We start from the raw sequence: 15,875 nt of genomic DNA on the forward strand, positions 1-15,875 counted from the left end.
AACTAAGAGTCACAAATATGTGAATTCATTTCAGTAAGTGTTTAAGCAGCTGTAGACTTCCTATTTAGTTCTGAAAAGGTCCATATGGAGTTCTTTCTGTTCTGAATTTTAAATATATGCCCAAATATGGTCTCTCCTGATGAATACAATAACTATTCTTCCACTTCCTCGAACTGTTTTCCTGATTCTGTTCACATTTCAACCTTGTGAACAGACTTTCTTTGTTTGCTCTGGCTTTATATAATGGCAGAATGAGATGATAGTAGTCTCTCAAAAATCTCAGCTAGCTCTTCCCTTGCTAAATTCATTTTTCAGCTTGTTGCTGCGTTCTTTGCTGAGCTGGAATCAAATCAGGTTTGCTTATTAAGTGTCTCTTAAGCAGCATTTCACTCCATCGTGTACGTACGTGCCAGAGACACAAGCCTTGGCCCTAGTACTTACCTCAGGATTTGAGCTCTCAATTTAACATGGGGAAAAAAGTGCAGAATTCAGTGTGTGCGTTTGGGGTCTATTAGTATTAAAGACGTCTGGGAGTCTCAGAGTACTACTAAACTAATGGACTGCCTGCAGCCTTACAGTGCAAAGTGCCTTCAGCTCGTTATAAATTAAATTATATGAGTGTACTGTTAAAGCAGCAGTTAGTACTTTCATGTAGCATAACTGAACTGCTTTAGCAGTTTTTTACTAAATTGGGTCGTGTATTCTATAGTCACGTGAACTCCTCTGGTATTCATGTTCTGTAGACATCACGTATAAATTGTCTTTGATTTCAGAAGCCGCTGGTAATGTGAGCTTATGTGCAAATAAGAGGGTCTTCAAGGTTGATGACATGTTTTTATGTACATGAAAATAGAGAAAACGCTTAGGATGCTGTGATAGCATTAAGATTTTAAGGGCTGTTTGTGTTCAGAAAAGTTACGGATAAATGAATGAAATGTATTGTTTTAAATTGTATTAATTAAAACATGCTAATCCTTTAGTAGCATACTTCCAAATGCTTCATTTTTGAGTGTTTCAGTGTATCCATTCTCTCTGCCCATCCTCATAAATTTCCAGAGATGGATATTTCTCGGTGGCTGTGCAGACATCTGTGCAGATAAGCTGGCTGGTCAGCTGGGAGCCAGTTCAGAACCAGAAACTGGGGCCATGCTGGCGTTGAAATAGTGTTAAGAAGTTATGCAGAAATATTCGCTCGAGTTTGCCAATACGGTTTTATGATTTTTGTTGACTTATGTTTGTGTAAGGTAGAATAAATGCATGTTTGTCTGCTGAGGAGTTTCTAGACATGCCTTATCTACGCAGTAGGTGAATTTACTTGAGCTTTGCTCTTACTAGTTAATAACTTTTACTTTCCTAGGTGGGCATCTGAGCATAGAGTAATGCCCACAAAAAAGGTTATCTTCCTGTGTAGGAGACTCATTAAAGGTACGTGCTACCATGAAAAAACAGGAATGCAAAAATGTTGACATTTTCATGCCACTCATTACAAATCATAACATCTCTAATGTTGTCATTCTAGATGTTACAAAAACATCTCTAATTTTGAAACTTGCCAAATCTGGGGGAAGATTTGACCCGTCTCCCTCTTTGAGAATGTTGATTCTGCGGCAGGCCGGTCGGGCGAAGGCTTTCCTCCGAGCCCTGGAAGCAGCTGCAGAGTGCTGTCTCCCGGCTCCTTCGCCGGGGGAAAAGGAGCAGCACTAAGAAGCTGAGGAGAGAGAACTATAAATACTGCATGGCCGCGGCTATACTGCTCCCTGAACTAACTTACTGTTGGTACACTGCACACTGCAAAAATGTCACATCTCTTCACTGTACAGCACTGAATCACGTGGAAATAAATCACTGTACTGTTCATCTCGCTTTTGGCTTGGAGTTACGGTTCGGTGTTTTTGATTTGATAAGGAAAATAGCTTATGTGACCGTGCTGTCAGTTTTCTCCCCTCCTTATCCCGTTCCTTCTACTTTCCAATGGCTTTTGAATTCATTGCTCAACCTCAGGTAAATTTTTTAAAGGAATAGAAGTCTCTGAAGGTTTTATGTTCCTACAAACATGTTAAAAACTGTGATTAGGTATAGGACAGACCCATGCTAGAGCTCCCACGGAGGTAAAGACATGTTGCCTGTTGCGTTTGGTGTGTCACCTGAGGGATGAGCCCGTGCACGGCCACGCTCCCTTGCGCAGCCACACATGAAAGCAACGTCTGGAAGAGAAACCTGTAGTGGTAGGAAGTGCTAGGGATGTGCAAATACCTTGGGATTTCACGGCACAGAGATTTATTTAGGGATGCATCGGAGGCTCTGAGGTGAAGAGGAACTTCTGCTCTACTGATCCTGTGCTTGAAGAGAGGGAAAAATGGGATTTGGGGAGGACTCAGTAATTTTTGTCTGCATGCAGGTGTTAAGAGAATCCTTTTGCAGAAACAGGAGAGGCCAGTTGCTCACTTTTCAAACAATGGTGTCTCTCCACTGTGTAACCTCACCCAGCCTCATTAAGAAGTCAGTATTAGCACCATTTAATTTATTTTCTATGAATTTGCGATATACAAATGCTCTCATTTAAAGAACTTTTCCTAGCTCTTGGCAAACCACTGTTTTTCACGTTGATTTTCTTATCCTTAGGGTTAGCTCTGGAGAGTACTACGAAAAATAAGTTAACATCCAAAATACAAAGTGGAGTCATGCTGCTGGGTAATTCTTGTAGATAAAAGAATTTGGCCTCCGAACAGTACTGCTGGCATTCTCCTCTCTTCCACAATGAAGTGCAAAAATTCCCTGCAATGAATTTCAGTAGCCTTTGTTTTTGTGGGGTATTTAGTAGCTGAATGCTTAACATTTATGTTGCTTTTGCCATTTGTGGTATTTACTAAGAGTCCCAAAATATTTGCTTAAGATTCAGGCTATCGCTGCTGATAGACCTTTAGTAAATCTTAGCCATATCTATCCAAAACTGACCAAGTTATAAGTCTTTCCTGAAACCAACAAAACTTGTTTTTGGAATATGTTGAGCAGACGTGTCAGTATTTGAGAGCAATTTTGGAAAGTTTCATCTGTGATGGATATTTCCAGTCCCAGGTAGTTCTTCCTCCTCTGTCTCTGGATCCGTTTGAAACTGAAAGCTGGTGTGTGTAAAAGAGAGGTTTCAGAAGTGGAAGCAGTTTATCCCGTCTCTCAGAGATTAAGAAACCTGTTGGGTTAGTTAGCTGATTTTGCTTTGTTTTTAATTTGCCGGCTTCTTTCCTTGTATGGGTTCTGGTTTTTGCCTTGTGGGAAACAGACGCTGATCTTTCCTTACCTACCTTTTCTGTGACATTCATGATTGTGGAGATCACGTTTCTATCTCCTGCTCTAAAAATGCAAAACCTACCAGGTTTAATCTCAAGTGCGCTTTACTTCTACGTGGTACAAAATACAGTAGTTCAGTGTGGGAAATGTCCTTAAATAGCTTTTTTTTTTTTTGTGGTTGCTGAAAGATAGTTGTGCAGAATTACGCAGGTGCTGGAGACAGATTTGTAAGTATTTCTCAAAACTTTTTGGATAGGTTTATTTTTAGTAAAATATGTCAAAGTCTATATTTAAAATAAAGAATGAGCTTAAATACACTGAAAGTATATTTAAATGTTTGAGTATACATGTACATATAGGCATTAACTATTACTTGAATGTGCACAGCAGGAAGGGTCTAATAAAGCATAGAATAAGGGAGGGTGAATTTGAGGTGAATGCAGTGTTTATGTATATAGGAGTAAACAGTGCGGTGCCAGTGATGTTCACAGAATTATCCTTGAGTAATTCCAGTTTCACTTATGGTCGTGTTCTGTATTTTTTCTGTAGCTGCATGACTGCTTCTCTTGTGCCTAATAGAGAGTGCCCATTCAGACCTCTTAATGTGGTTAGAAGTAGCAGATGTAACATAATCTAGTGTTATTTTTTGATGGAGTGCTGTACACCAGAAACTAAAGAAGTTTGTCAAACTTACTTTCTCAATGGAAATCTCTGGATTTTCCCTTCCATTTATACCTGTAGAAGGAAGAAATACACGGTAGGCAAGACTTTCTTCGGCATGAGCTTCTGCTCGTCAACAAAGGCAATAAAATTTGAACCTAGTCATACACACTTCAGAGTTTATCACTTTAGCTACAGGCTGTCCCTTACTGGCCAAGAGCTGGACTGTGATGCTCAGCACACGTCTGCTTGTCTGGGGAATCTCTTTGGGGTGCTGGAAAGAGCAGACCCTAATTTCTGGATCTCAGGTGGACTTGGGGAAAAACCAAGCATCTTGCTGCTCAAATTCGGGTTGTTCAGCAAATGCGCGTGCCCAGGATGCTCATTGCTTTGGCAAGACTTAAATCAAGGAAGATGTCTGTGGGGAAACAAGAGAGCAGCATCTTTCACCTTCTGTCAGATCTGGCCTGAAACTATGTCTGCCTTGATAACCAAGAGCCTATTTTTTTTCTTAGTAGTGACTTCATGCTGCCAGAAGCACTCTGAAGTACGTTACATCAGGCTCTGCCCTTGCAAAGCTATGCATAATATTTATGTTACAGCATGAGGAATATGTTGGAAATTTGTAATGTGATAAACTTCCTCCCTCTCTTACCCACTGACATATCAAAATCCCCTTCATGCCATGAGCATTTCTGCTTTATACATTTTAAATAGGGTGGCTGTTAGGCCACTGAATTTCTTTCTCCACATGCAAATCTTCTTTACGTCTTTATGTATTTTTTACAGGAATCTGAGATGAGAGAACGCTAGATTTTGATGATTATTTTGACACCGTTGCTCTCACCTGTATGTTGACAGGTAAGTGTGCTAGACTAATTTTGTAAAGAAATCATTTAAATTGGTTGTGTCAGTGGGCAACATACAGTTACAGCCCGGGAGGTAAACCATGTCTTTTGCTGGATTCTTCTGAGGTGTATTTCAATAAACAGGTGGTCAAAAATCCTTGAAAAACCTGCTTGATCCCCAACAAGGAAAATGTTTCTCATCCTGCTTTACAGTGTTGGGTGGATTACAAGAATGATTTCAGAGCGGCGGAATTTGCACTTTAACTGTAGCCTGTAGTGAAGACGGTTGGCAGATCTTGTTAACTTTTATCCTCATGCATAACGGCTCTCTTCCTCCTCCTACCGAATATACTTTAAATATGAACTAGCAGATAGACTAATGTTATAGTACTTCTTCTGTTAGACCTATTAAAACCCCTATTTTTTTTTTGTGGGAGCAATTTATTAACTAGTTCACTGTAAACTTCAGCTGATGTTAGATATGGATAAATAATTTCTGGGGGTTTGTACTGTAGTGCCATTGTCCTACAATTAGGTGAGAACTGCTGCACTAGTGGATCAGCGTAGAGCCTCTTGTGATACAGAACAAACATTTTCCTTATATTTTTATTTTTTTTTTTACTGTATCTGCGCATTTTCAGTGTTTTCTGTTCAAAAAGGCTTATGGTCTCCACATTTTTTAAATTTTTTTTTTAATTTTAGCTTTTCTATTATCCTTTTAAAACACAATTTAAAAAGTTTTGGTAGTACTCTGGAGACAACTTACAACTTTTTATGCCAAACAGTTTCTTAAACTAGAATTATTCTATTTGCTTCCAATCTAGTAGTTACAAAATAAATAGGAACTTTAAACTCAGAAATCAGAAAGCTAGAACAAAATGGACAGTGATTTAAAATTAAGTTTCCTTTGGTAAAGCGTGTTACTTCTGTATGATCTGAAAACTAAAAAACCCATTTACTCTGTGATAAGAGAAAGGAAAGGTGCCTTTTCTTGCATTGGCTGCTGCAGGTGTCTGTGTCAATGCACATTATGAACACAGGTCAAAGATAAGATGGGGAGTCCTAACAGTGTCTTTGGATGAGCACTGGAAGGAGAGTGAAAATACAAAAATTATGTAAAATGTGTGAAAGGGAATGCCGTAAAGTGTGTGGCGACACAAAGTAGTACAATTTGGAGCAGTGCTCTGTAGAAATGGAAAAAGGAGACAAAGATTAAAAAAGAAGAAAAAAGATTAAAAAAAGATGTGTACCTGAAAGACCAGTATGAATACAAATTTCTAGTTTATCGGGCATTTACCAATTGACTGTTTGCCTCTGCGGAAGTGCCACTGTCAAAGATAAATACTTATGCCAATCAGAAGAGAAAGGTAATTGTATACAAACAGGTGTGCAAATTTGGATTTTAATTATTGTATTTGACAGTGTGTTGAGTCAATCTGAATAATTATGTTTTGTCGGCTGAAATGTGTGAGTGAGTTTGCAGTTGCGGTTAGGAGCTTTTCAAGAGTCAAGCTGGCCTTTAGTCTATGGCATGACCAAAGTCATCCATCAGAGCCCATGCGCTCGGTCCTGATAAGGGATATATATTTATTTGAAATGGATACAGAAGTGGTTTGTGAAAGGAAATATATGAAATAATTCTAAGAACAGGAAAATAAACCTAAATTGCTCAATTTTTACATTATTTGCTCAGTGCTACTGAACTGTTTATGGGAAACAGAAAGACCTCGTCAGTGTATGGCTGAACTACCTTTCAAATAAGTCTGAAGCATAAGGAACAACAGTTACTCATAGCTAGCTTTGATAATGTATAAGCATTGAAATATAGTTTGAAATATAGATGTGATTGTGTAAGACCTTTGCTTACCTTTTCAGTCTTGGTAGTTACTTTTTTTTTTTAATGTCGTTCTTTCCCATTTACATTCCTAGCAGTTGCAGTCACGGCAGATGTGAAAAGCAGACATTCATGACTGAGCACGCAGTACCGTTTCATAGCGAGCGCCAGCAGTGACAGTGATGTTTGATATAGGCTGTAAACACTCCTCTGCGCTTTACATGCTTGGAGTAGTTAGTGAAATGGAACTTTCAACCTCATTCTGTGGTTTTCTTAAAAATATTATTATAGGCCTTTGTTGCACATATGGCTTTTTTGTTTTGTTTTGCCTTTTCATACCTATATATACATTCAACAGCCTTTATCACAATATAGAAAATATTATAATTATATATACATAGAATCTTAGAATGGTTTGAGCTGGAAGAGACCTTAAAGACCATCTAGTTCCAACCCCCTGCCATGGGCAGGGACACGTCCCACTAGACCAGGTTGCTCAAAGCCCCATCCAGCCTGGTCTTGAACACTTCCCTATATATATTTGCTTCTTTCTAATATAGCAAAACGTTATTTTATATGTAGTCTTTCTGACTTGCTATGATCTAATGAGTCTTCCTCTGGCTAGAAGATGGGGGATCCAGCCCTGCCTGCCTGGAGCTGGGCAGCCAAGTCAGCAGCCTGGGTGCTGCTGCAAGAGGAGGTGGTCTGTGGACCATCCCACCTTGCCCAATCCTCCTGCCAAGGAGGTGGTGGTGCAGTTCTGGTGCCCAGTGTGCCTCGTGTTCTTGCATGGCAAGAAAAGGCAAGCTATAATGGCAGGAAATCCAGCAGACAGGCATCCTGATAGCTGCAAGTTCACAGTGGGAGAGAGCAGCTCCTGTTGGGTGAAAAGTTAGGAGACAACCCAAAATCTTGTACAAAAACCTTGGGAGGAACTGGTGACTGTGACCTAAGGAAGAGACAGAAGTTGTCAAAATTATGAAGTAAAAACGAAGGCGTAAAAGAAAATAAAACTCTAAAATGCTTCGAGTATTTCTGCCCACGAAACGGGCAGAAATGCTCACTCTCCATGTGTGACTGAAAGACCATGTGCAGAAGAGGAGTTTGGATTTATTAAGCCCAAAAAACCCTCAAAAACTCCAAGAACCAACTGTGAGGTAGACTAGATAAAAGCCGTGGGAGAACGTGAAGCAGACATAAAACCTAATGGCAAATCTCTTTTTAATGGTTCTTTCCTTTAAAAGTGTGAATTGAACAAAATCTATTTCTAGTTTTGTATTACCGCTGAAAAGGAGGGCTTTTCTCTCTCTGTCTCTGCCTCCTTCGTTCCTGCAAGTGGCAAAGCAGAGAGTGGGTTCAGTAAATCTCATTAATGGGTATGTCCTGAAGGATTTGTTTCACATGATGGGCTTAATTATTTCCTTCCCTGCACAGCTGCATTACATGGTAAGCAGAGCTGCCGAGATGTTGCTCTTCTCTTACAATGAGGTGCAGGGATAGGTAGCTCTGACAGCATCAACAGCAGCGTTAGGAAACGAGCTTTGCATAGAAATTGTTTAGATTAGCAACACACGTGGAAGTATTTGAGTAGCAAAATAGAATGAAGTTGAGCAAAGCGAAGGGGATGTCTTGTAGGGTCACTCCAGTCCCCAGTTCTATAGAGAACTAGGAGTCCTTTCAAGCACGGTGTCGCTGCTCTTCATTCCTCATGGAACACAGTCCCGTGTGGGTGGCCATCACCAAGGTTTCTGACTCAAATCCCATATCAGCAGCTGCTTGATACCTCTGGAGCATTTAGTAAGAACTTTTACTAAATATTTTCTAATGGCAGAAACTGATTGTAATATGTCTTGAGTTCAAGAGATGCAGTTTTTTATTACGAATATTCTATATCATGATTCAATCAAGATTATTTTTTTTATAGTGCTTTTATATTCAGCTTGCATATCCTGATTAGACTGTGATAATTTCCATGACTGGAATCTCCAAAGTATGCTGTCATAAAATTATAGATGTTAATGAATTCACTTAATCAGGTCTTACAGGAGTACAATCAACATGAAATCTAGTCAGTTAGAAATAAATCAGTTTAAAATATTTCTGGTTCTCCAGCAGCCTCGTTTTAGGACTTACGTTACCTGCCACTGAATTAGACACCTACATCAACAGGTAGAAATTACACTTTGTAAAGAAATCACTGTAAGTCATATAAACAAATCTAGAACTTTTAGTGATGCTGACATGCACCTGAATCTCTGTTGTAAACTATAGATTGGACTATTCATAGATAAAACTATGGATTCAGTCAATGATAACTTAAAATGTGATGTCCCCTTGAAAAGCACAAGAAAGGAAGATATTATTGATGGTTGCTTTAACAGCCAGAATTCATTTGTGTAGTTGGAAAAACTTTATACGTATCAGTATATTTTGTGGTGTGTGAGTATGTGAGACCATATTGATTGCAAAATGTGTGTTTCCTTATACTCTAACTTCCAAGAAGTTTTGGCGTTACAGAACTAAGTTGTAGGTTAATCTTTTGGTTTTATCTTAACCCTTACAGTTCTATTTAAAGACAAAATACAGGTACAAGTGCTGCATTTTGCTGTCGGCCTCAGTAAGACCAAGCTGTCCATGCGCCCAGCGTGGGTGCCATTTTTCTCGATGAACTTAGGCTTTGCCCTTCTTCGTAGGGTCAAGTTTTTTGTGATGGTTTGGTCACGGCTTTGTTACATGCATCCGTATGAGGGCAAAATGACCTTTTCTCTGTTTCTGACCTGGAGGAGGCAATGCATTGTGCTTTCCTCAAGTTTGTGGGTGGCACCAAACTCGAGGAACGGAGCTGCCATCCCTCGGGACCAAGGCAGGCTGGAGAAATGGGCTGACAGGAGCTGTGTAAAGTTCAGCAAGGACAAATACTAAGTCCCGCACCTGGGAAGGCAGAGGCCCTGCAGCAGTGTTGGTGCGGACTGTCTGGCAGGGCAGCTGCTCAGAGGAGAGGGACTGGGGTGTCCGGTTGGGCAGCGAGCTGGGCATGAACCAGCCGTGTGCCTGGCAGCAACAGCAGCTAACAGCAACCTGGGCTGTCCTGCAAGCTGCACAGCCACCGGATTGAGAAAAGTGATTCCCTCCCCCCAATACAGGAAAGATGTTGACAAAGTGGAGCAGGTTCTGCGGAGGGCCACCGAGAAGGTGGAGGCTGGAGTACTTGTCCTGCAAGGAGAGGCTGAGGGACAGGGGCTTGCTGAGCCTGGAGAAGAGATGGCTTCGGGGAGCGTCAGCCATCCCAGACCTACAGGAGGACACTGAGACGACAGAGCCAGACTCTGTGCAGCCGCGCGTGGCAGAAGGATGACAGATAACAGTCATAAGTTGAAACAAGAGAAGTTCAGACTGGGTATGAGGAAAATCTTTTTCCCATGAGGGCAGTCGGGCGGAGGTTGCTCAGAGAGATTGTGTAACCTCTGCCCTTGGAGGTTTTCAAGACAGACCTGGATAAAGGCATGAGCAGCCCAAGCAGATCTCATCGCTAGAGCTGCTCTGAGCAGGAGGTTGAACTAAAGACGTCCGGAAACTTTTCTGACCCAAATGACTTGATAATTCTCTGACTCTGAGGCACAACAAAGAATCCACGTCATTGTGTTCATGGAAGCTGGTATTTGTCTTGGTTCTTGATTGAGAGAGGGATGCTTCAGAAAAGCAGTAGAGCAGTGCTGTTGGTACTCTAAACTTTGTCTCTAAATTGAAAGTACTGTAAGCAGTTATCCCAGGGTGATTTAGCATGCTATTTATTTTTAATATTAAATTCCAAACTACAGCTGGCATTTAAGCAATGAAAGCTTGAAGAGTTTGTTGTGAATCTTTCTGTATTTTTAAACATCAGTATTCCTTATATTTTTTGTTTCCCTGTTTTTGCATAATAGTCATAAACAAGTATCTCATTCTGTTTTCTTCTTGCCTAAGAAGTGACATTTTATTTCTCGAGCTGTTTACTGAAGGTAATAATTAAGTGTCGGTAGTCAGTGAGGAAAAACCGGTTCTTTTCATCAGTTTTATTGTGTCTTGATTGCCCAAATTTTGGCTAGATATAATTTGGTAAAAATGAATTTCTTATCTTTACAATGAGTTGAATCAAAATCTCAAAGGTCAAGAGAATAATTTATTTCTCAGTTCTTCTACAGAATCACTGTGCTGCCTGGGTCATCTTGGCAGATCACTTAACCTTTTTGAGCCTGCAGATATTTTTCCCCAGTCTGCCGTCACCATCATTGTTCACGTACACAATCCCAAAGAACGTCCTTAATTGTGCCATGAGCGCAGCCTTGCTTGCGCAGGCTGGAGTATAAGTTAAAGCCCAAGATATGCTTTCCTCGGCTTGGAAAAGAAGCAGGCAAGGTGCAGATAAGATCAGCAGAGTTCCTTTTTCAAAATTTCCTCTGGAAATAATCAGGTAAGTTTTTTTTCTGCAATTAGGATAAGAGAAGCCCGGAGACCATCTGTCACTGGGAAGCAGGGATATTTGCTGCAGACATACACAGATGGGCGCAGAGATAGTGAGGACATGGCACGTGGCTTTACTTACGCTGGAGTTTGGCTAAACCAAGGGCTGGTCACCTGTCCTAGTTCTACAACGTGTGCATCCTTTTTGGGTCACCATTTGTTTGTTGCTTCCCTCTTGATTAAGAAAAGAAATTAAGTATGTAAAGGCCAGGTAGTTCCTTCTGCCTTTCTTCCCTCCTCTCTACACAAGTTGGTTTAGTTGTTCTAGCTGAGGCCAGGGCTTGTTCCTGCTCAGCTAGTCAGTAATTAAGGTAGCAACTGAACTAGATGTTTATTCGCCTAATATATTGCCTCGTGTGTTGCCAATATACTTACTGATGCTGGTGAAAAATAATGGTCACAACTTGACTTGTGTATGTACAATTGCTCCTGATCTGAGACTTCTGGACCCTCATGTTAGTAATTCAAGTGAAACCTGACTACAAATGAAGCTGAGCAATGAAACTGGTGTCTGCATTTCACGGCTTGCAAACTGCTCTAGTTAAGCAGATCTATACAGAGAAAAAGGATGTCTGTATTTCAAAACTTGATTTCTTTGGGCTTTGGAATAAAACTCCCGCATTTTGGTGTCCTCCCTAGAGCACTGCACTGGAGTGGCGTAACTTGGAAATTTCCAACTACAGAGCACTTTGGCGGGGGGACTGCCCTGGATTTGCAGACCTGGAGAGTCTGAGCTTGGTCCCCCCAAATCCCACCTTGCAGGCTACTGGAGACATTGGGTACCCAGTGTCCTCTACAAACTTCAAGGGGTGTTTCCCACTGAGTTGAAAGAAAAATTATTTTTTTGAAACTAAACAAGGAAAAAACCCAACACACACAACAAGAAAGGGTAATCGATTTTTTTTTCAACCAGTTCAGACAAAGATAATTCATAGTTTTATAAGAAAAATAGAGCATCTGTTCGAAGCTTTGCTTTTTTTAACTGACATATTATTTCTTTGATTAAAATAATGCAAACAAGGAGGCTACTTTTGGCAACACAGCAAGTAAATTAAAATAACGCAGTAGCCCCCATCAGGATCGCATCTGAAGAAAATTCAGGTTGAACTTATTGGCAAACTCTAAATGCTAACCCGTGTGTAAGGAGAAGAGGGAATCTGCTTTGTCTGCTCTCAGGACCTGATCTAATCTATGTGACAAGACAACAACAGTGCTTATCTGTTAACATTTAATTATGTTTGTATTTGAATTATCACAAAAGTGTTTTCCTTATGGATAAAGAGGAAACAGGTTGATAAGCATAAAATGCAAATTAATAAGCAACTAAGCTGCTTTGTCGAACAGATGAACCTGAGGTAAATATGTTCAACAAGCTTTGAAATTTTTTCAAATTCCTGTTGTAAATCTTTTTAAATTCTCTTATGTCCTTTCCCTTCCAATGTATTATAATCTTTTTGATATTTATGTAGTTGAGCGCAAGCAGAGGCTGGAAACAGAAAGGCTAGAAGATAAAATTGCTTGCTCTACGTGCTTCTGTTTTGTAAGGAAGATTTCTGGGGAAACCAAAATGAGCATTATAGCCATCTTTTATAAGGAGATAATGACTTTTTAAAATTGAAGTCGTGTGATACTTCCACATGACTCAGAAAATAATTCACAGCTAGTTACTCACGCAGTATCGTTCTCGTTTTAGATAACTGAAGGGGATTTTTTTTTTTTCTTGCTGAGGTTTGAAATCTCCAGTTACTATATGCAAGTATGCTTCATGACAGTAAATATTTATAAGTTGTACTTTGGACTGGGGACAGAGTCAGTGTCACAGCTGAATCCGTACGTATTTTCCTGATTTGATAACTGAAAAGCTGTCATATTACAAAGAAATGCCTTAATGGATCCAGAACCGGATGAACTTTTCAATGTTGCGTGTTGGCTTTTCATAACTTGTCCTGGCTGTTGTTTTCCTCATGAATACAACATGCTGGGGTCAAGTCTTGTGGGAGCTGTTCCTAGAGTGATTTACATACATGATTGATTCCCCGTGCAAGATAAGAAATAGCTTTAAAAGGATCTTGGACCGTTACTTTATGTATTTTTGCTCCTAGCAAGATCAACAAATAAAGGTTATATGACAGATCCAACCCTACTTGCTTAGAAAGAGGTATTTATTTGAATTTAGGAGTCCAAGAAGACACATCTCAGATTTGGGATGCTGATGAACTTTTGTACCTGGGATTATATGCTTGGTTCATTTTCTTTAAAAGTTTTGTTGTATTTCATCATATTTGAATTAGTTATTGAGTTGCTACTTACTTAGCTTCTGTTGCTTAACATCTGTTTAAAGTGTTTTAGAATTCTGGATAATTATGTTCTGAACGGATGAATTTTCAAATTCAAAGTTGTTTTTCCAAGTAAGTGTACGCAATTGCTGTGGGATCCAGTCTCTTATTTAACCCTTCAAAGATTTTGTCCTTGGTAAATTATAGTATCCGTTGCAAGCAGTATTTAAAGAATGACTTATGAGTACTGTTGTTTGTTAGTCTGTCTATCAGAAAATGGAAGTTCTACTAAATGTACAAAACTAGAGGCCAAATTAAAAACAACTATAGAAACGAACAGAGCCTGGGGCTCGCGGGGCTGGCCGTAATTCCGTGTCTGGAAGAATGACCTTTAAATAAAGGTCAGATGGAATTGCACTGGAAACCTCGCAGGTGCGTAAAAGACGGCACTTAAGATATTATATTGCCAGTGGGAGTTGGCCTTTACTGTAAACTTCGCTGTGGTTAACATTTATAAATACTTGCCATGTTTCCCCTAGTAATATGTTTGAATCTTTTTATTTTTCTTAAGATTTTAACCATTTTAACCAACCTGACTGTGCCATTCTGTGCTACATCTTTACACCTTGTTCTTTCTTCTAGCATGTTGTTTTCTCATGTTGAACTCCAAATGTTTTTCTGTTTTCTCATGTTGAATTTACACTTTAAATGTTTTTAAGCTTTTTCTACGTCTGCTTCTCTAGTGTCTTCTGGCCTTGCTCGTTCAGTACAATGAGTCGCTTGTCTCCTGTCTTCTTTGTATTTGTCCTTCCCCAAAATCTCTCTTTGCATCTGTCTCATTGAACTTCATCCTTTCCGCGAAAATACCATGACCGGCTGAATAGTTTAAAAGGAAAATAAATACTAAGTAGAACAGACGGAGGACAGAGGAGAATTTTAGCATCCAAAGCAGCTTGGAAACCAAAGAAACTTTCAGAAACCCACCCTGTGTTTGCAGGAATAGGTCGCGTGTGTAGATTTTGTATGTGCACAGGAGCGCTCATGGTGAAGTACATCTGTTTAAAAAAAAAAAAAAATTACATTCTTACAGTCTGATCTTAAGACCCACTTTAATCATATGATGTTGGTATTTAAGACTCTAAATACCAGAAGTTAATGGGGCTTAGCCTCTTCTTGGCAAGTCTGTGCTGTGCAAATATACATGAACAAGGGATAACAAGCTGCCTCAGAAATATGGAGCAGGTTTAACAATTACTTCACTCAATATTCTTCTTTTTCTTCCTTAAAAAAAAAAAGGGAAAACAGTGTCACTCTTAAGCCCTTTTGCAAAACAGTTTGTCACCTGTGCAGATCACCTATCAAAAAAATTAAGGACTGCATAAATCTGCCCTCAAACAGGGCAGTAAGAAAAATCTTCTGGTGGTGCTGGTGAGAACAACTGGATATGACCATAGATTTTTTCAATACTGATTTCAAATCAATATTTAAGTTTTGAAATAAGAGATGCCACGCTGAGAAACAACAGCTTTAGAGAAAAGTAAAGGAGTTTTGCTTGGCATTCTGGTACGTTAATATGTATGCCTTAGCACACATCTTCTAAAATATTTATTTGAGTGTTTCAGTTATTTAACAGAGAGATCCAAAATGCATTACCAGACAGTGTAACCAAAGTGAATTTAAGTGAAGGACTGGTGTATAGGGAATAAAACCATAATTATGGGGATTGTGAACAGCAAAATATGGTATGATTACATTTGTTTAGGTAATTACCGTGGAGGGGGATTTTTTCAAATAATGTGCAAGTGTTTTGGTTTTCTAGCATTTTCTTCCACAGAATGCAAATGCTTTAGAGAAGACTCAAGAATCAGTTGCTCCGTTTTACAGAGGAAGATCAAGGGAACTGCAGGATAACAGATACACTTTCTTAGGGCCTTCATACATGTCATTGTTCTTTATTTTTCAGTTTCCAAACCTGTGTCTATACTCTTAAACAAAATTGGGCCAGGAGGTGTTCCCTGGCCCTGACACCATGTGGCATGAAGTGGACCTTGCTGACCCTCGGATACCTTCTGAGCTCCTGAGCCCCAAGAAAGTATTTTTTTTTTTTGTGATTTAGCCTTTCTGAGTCGGTGTCTGCAATAGCACGTGGGCTGCTTTGCAGGGAGTCATTTCAGCAGCATGAAAGCCTGCAGAGATCGGAGAGCCCCGAGCCTCGTGGCACCTCCTCATGGGCATTGCCTGGCACTGACCAAGGGAGCACACGTGGGGACATGCCAAGGGAACAGTGCTCCATTTTGCTGCCTGGCCGCTCTTTTTTCCTAGCAGAATAAAGGTAACATTGGAGTCTGTGCCGGCCCTTTTGCAGAGGGCCCCCAGGACTGGTGCCTGACCAGCACAGCTTCATCTGGTGTCCCATCAACGCCAAAGCTGCCTCCTCGGCTGGTGGGTCTGGGAGAACAGGGGGAGCTCCAA

At 40.1% G+C, this 15,875-nt stretch overlaps 1 protein-coding gene across 1 annotated transcript in view; it reads left to right on the forward strand.

Annotated features, from left to right (window-relative positions):
• The window catches only part of SHANK2 (SH3 and multiple ankyrin repeat domains 2), a 407,070-nt gene that overhangs the window by 65,208 nt on the left and 325,987 nt on the right, over positions 1-15,875 (forward strand). Inside the window, exon 8 of the mRNA XM_054200512.1 lies at positions 4,735-4,806. The gene's annotated coding sequence lies outside the window, so the exon portion shown is untranslated. The remainder of the gene's footprint in view (positions 1-4,734; positions 4,807-15,875) is intronic.

Source organism: Rissa tridactyla, chromosome 4 (assembly GCF_028500815.1).
Source record: "Rissa tridactyla isolate bRisTri1 chromosome 4, bRisTri1.patW.cur.20221130, whole genome shotgun sequence".
Lineage (NCBI taxonomy): Eukaryota > Metazoa > Chordata > Aves > Charadriiformes > Laridae > Rissa > Rissa tridactyla.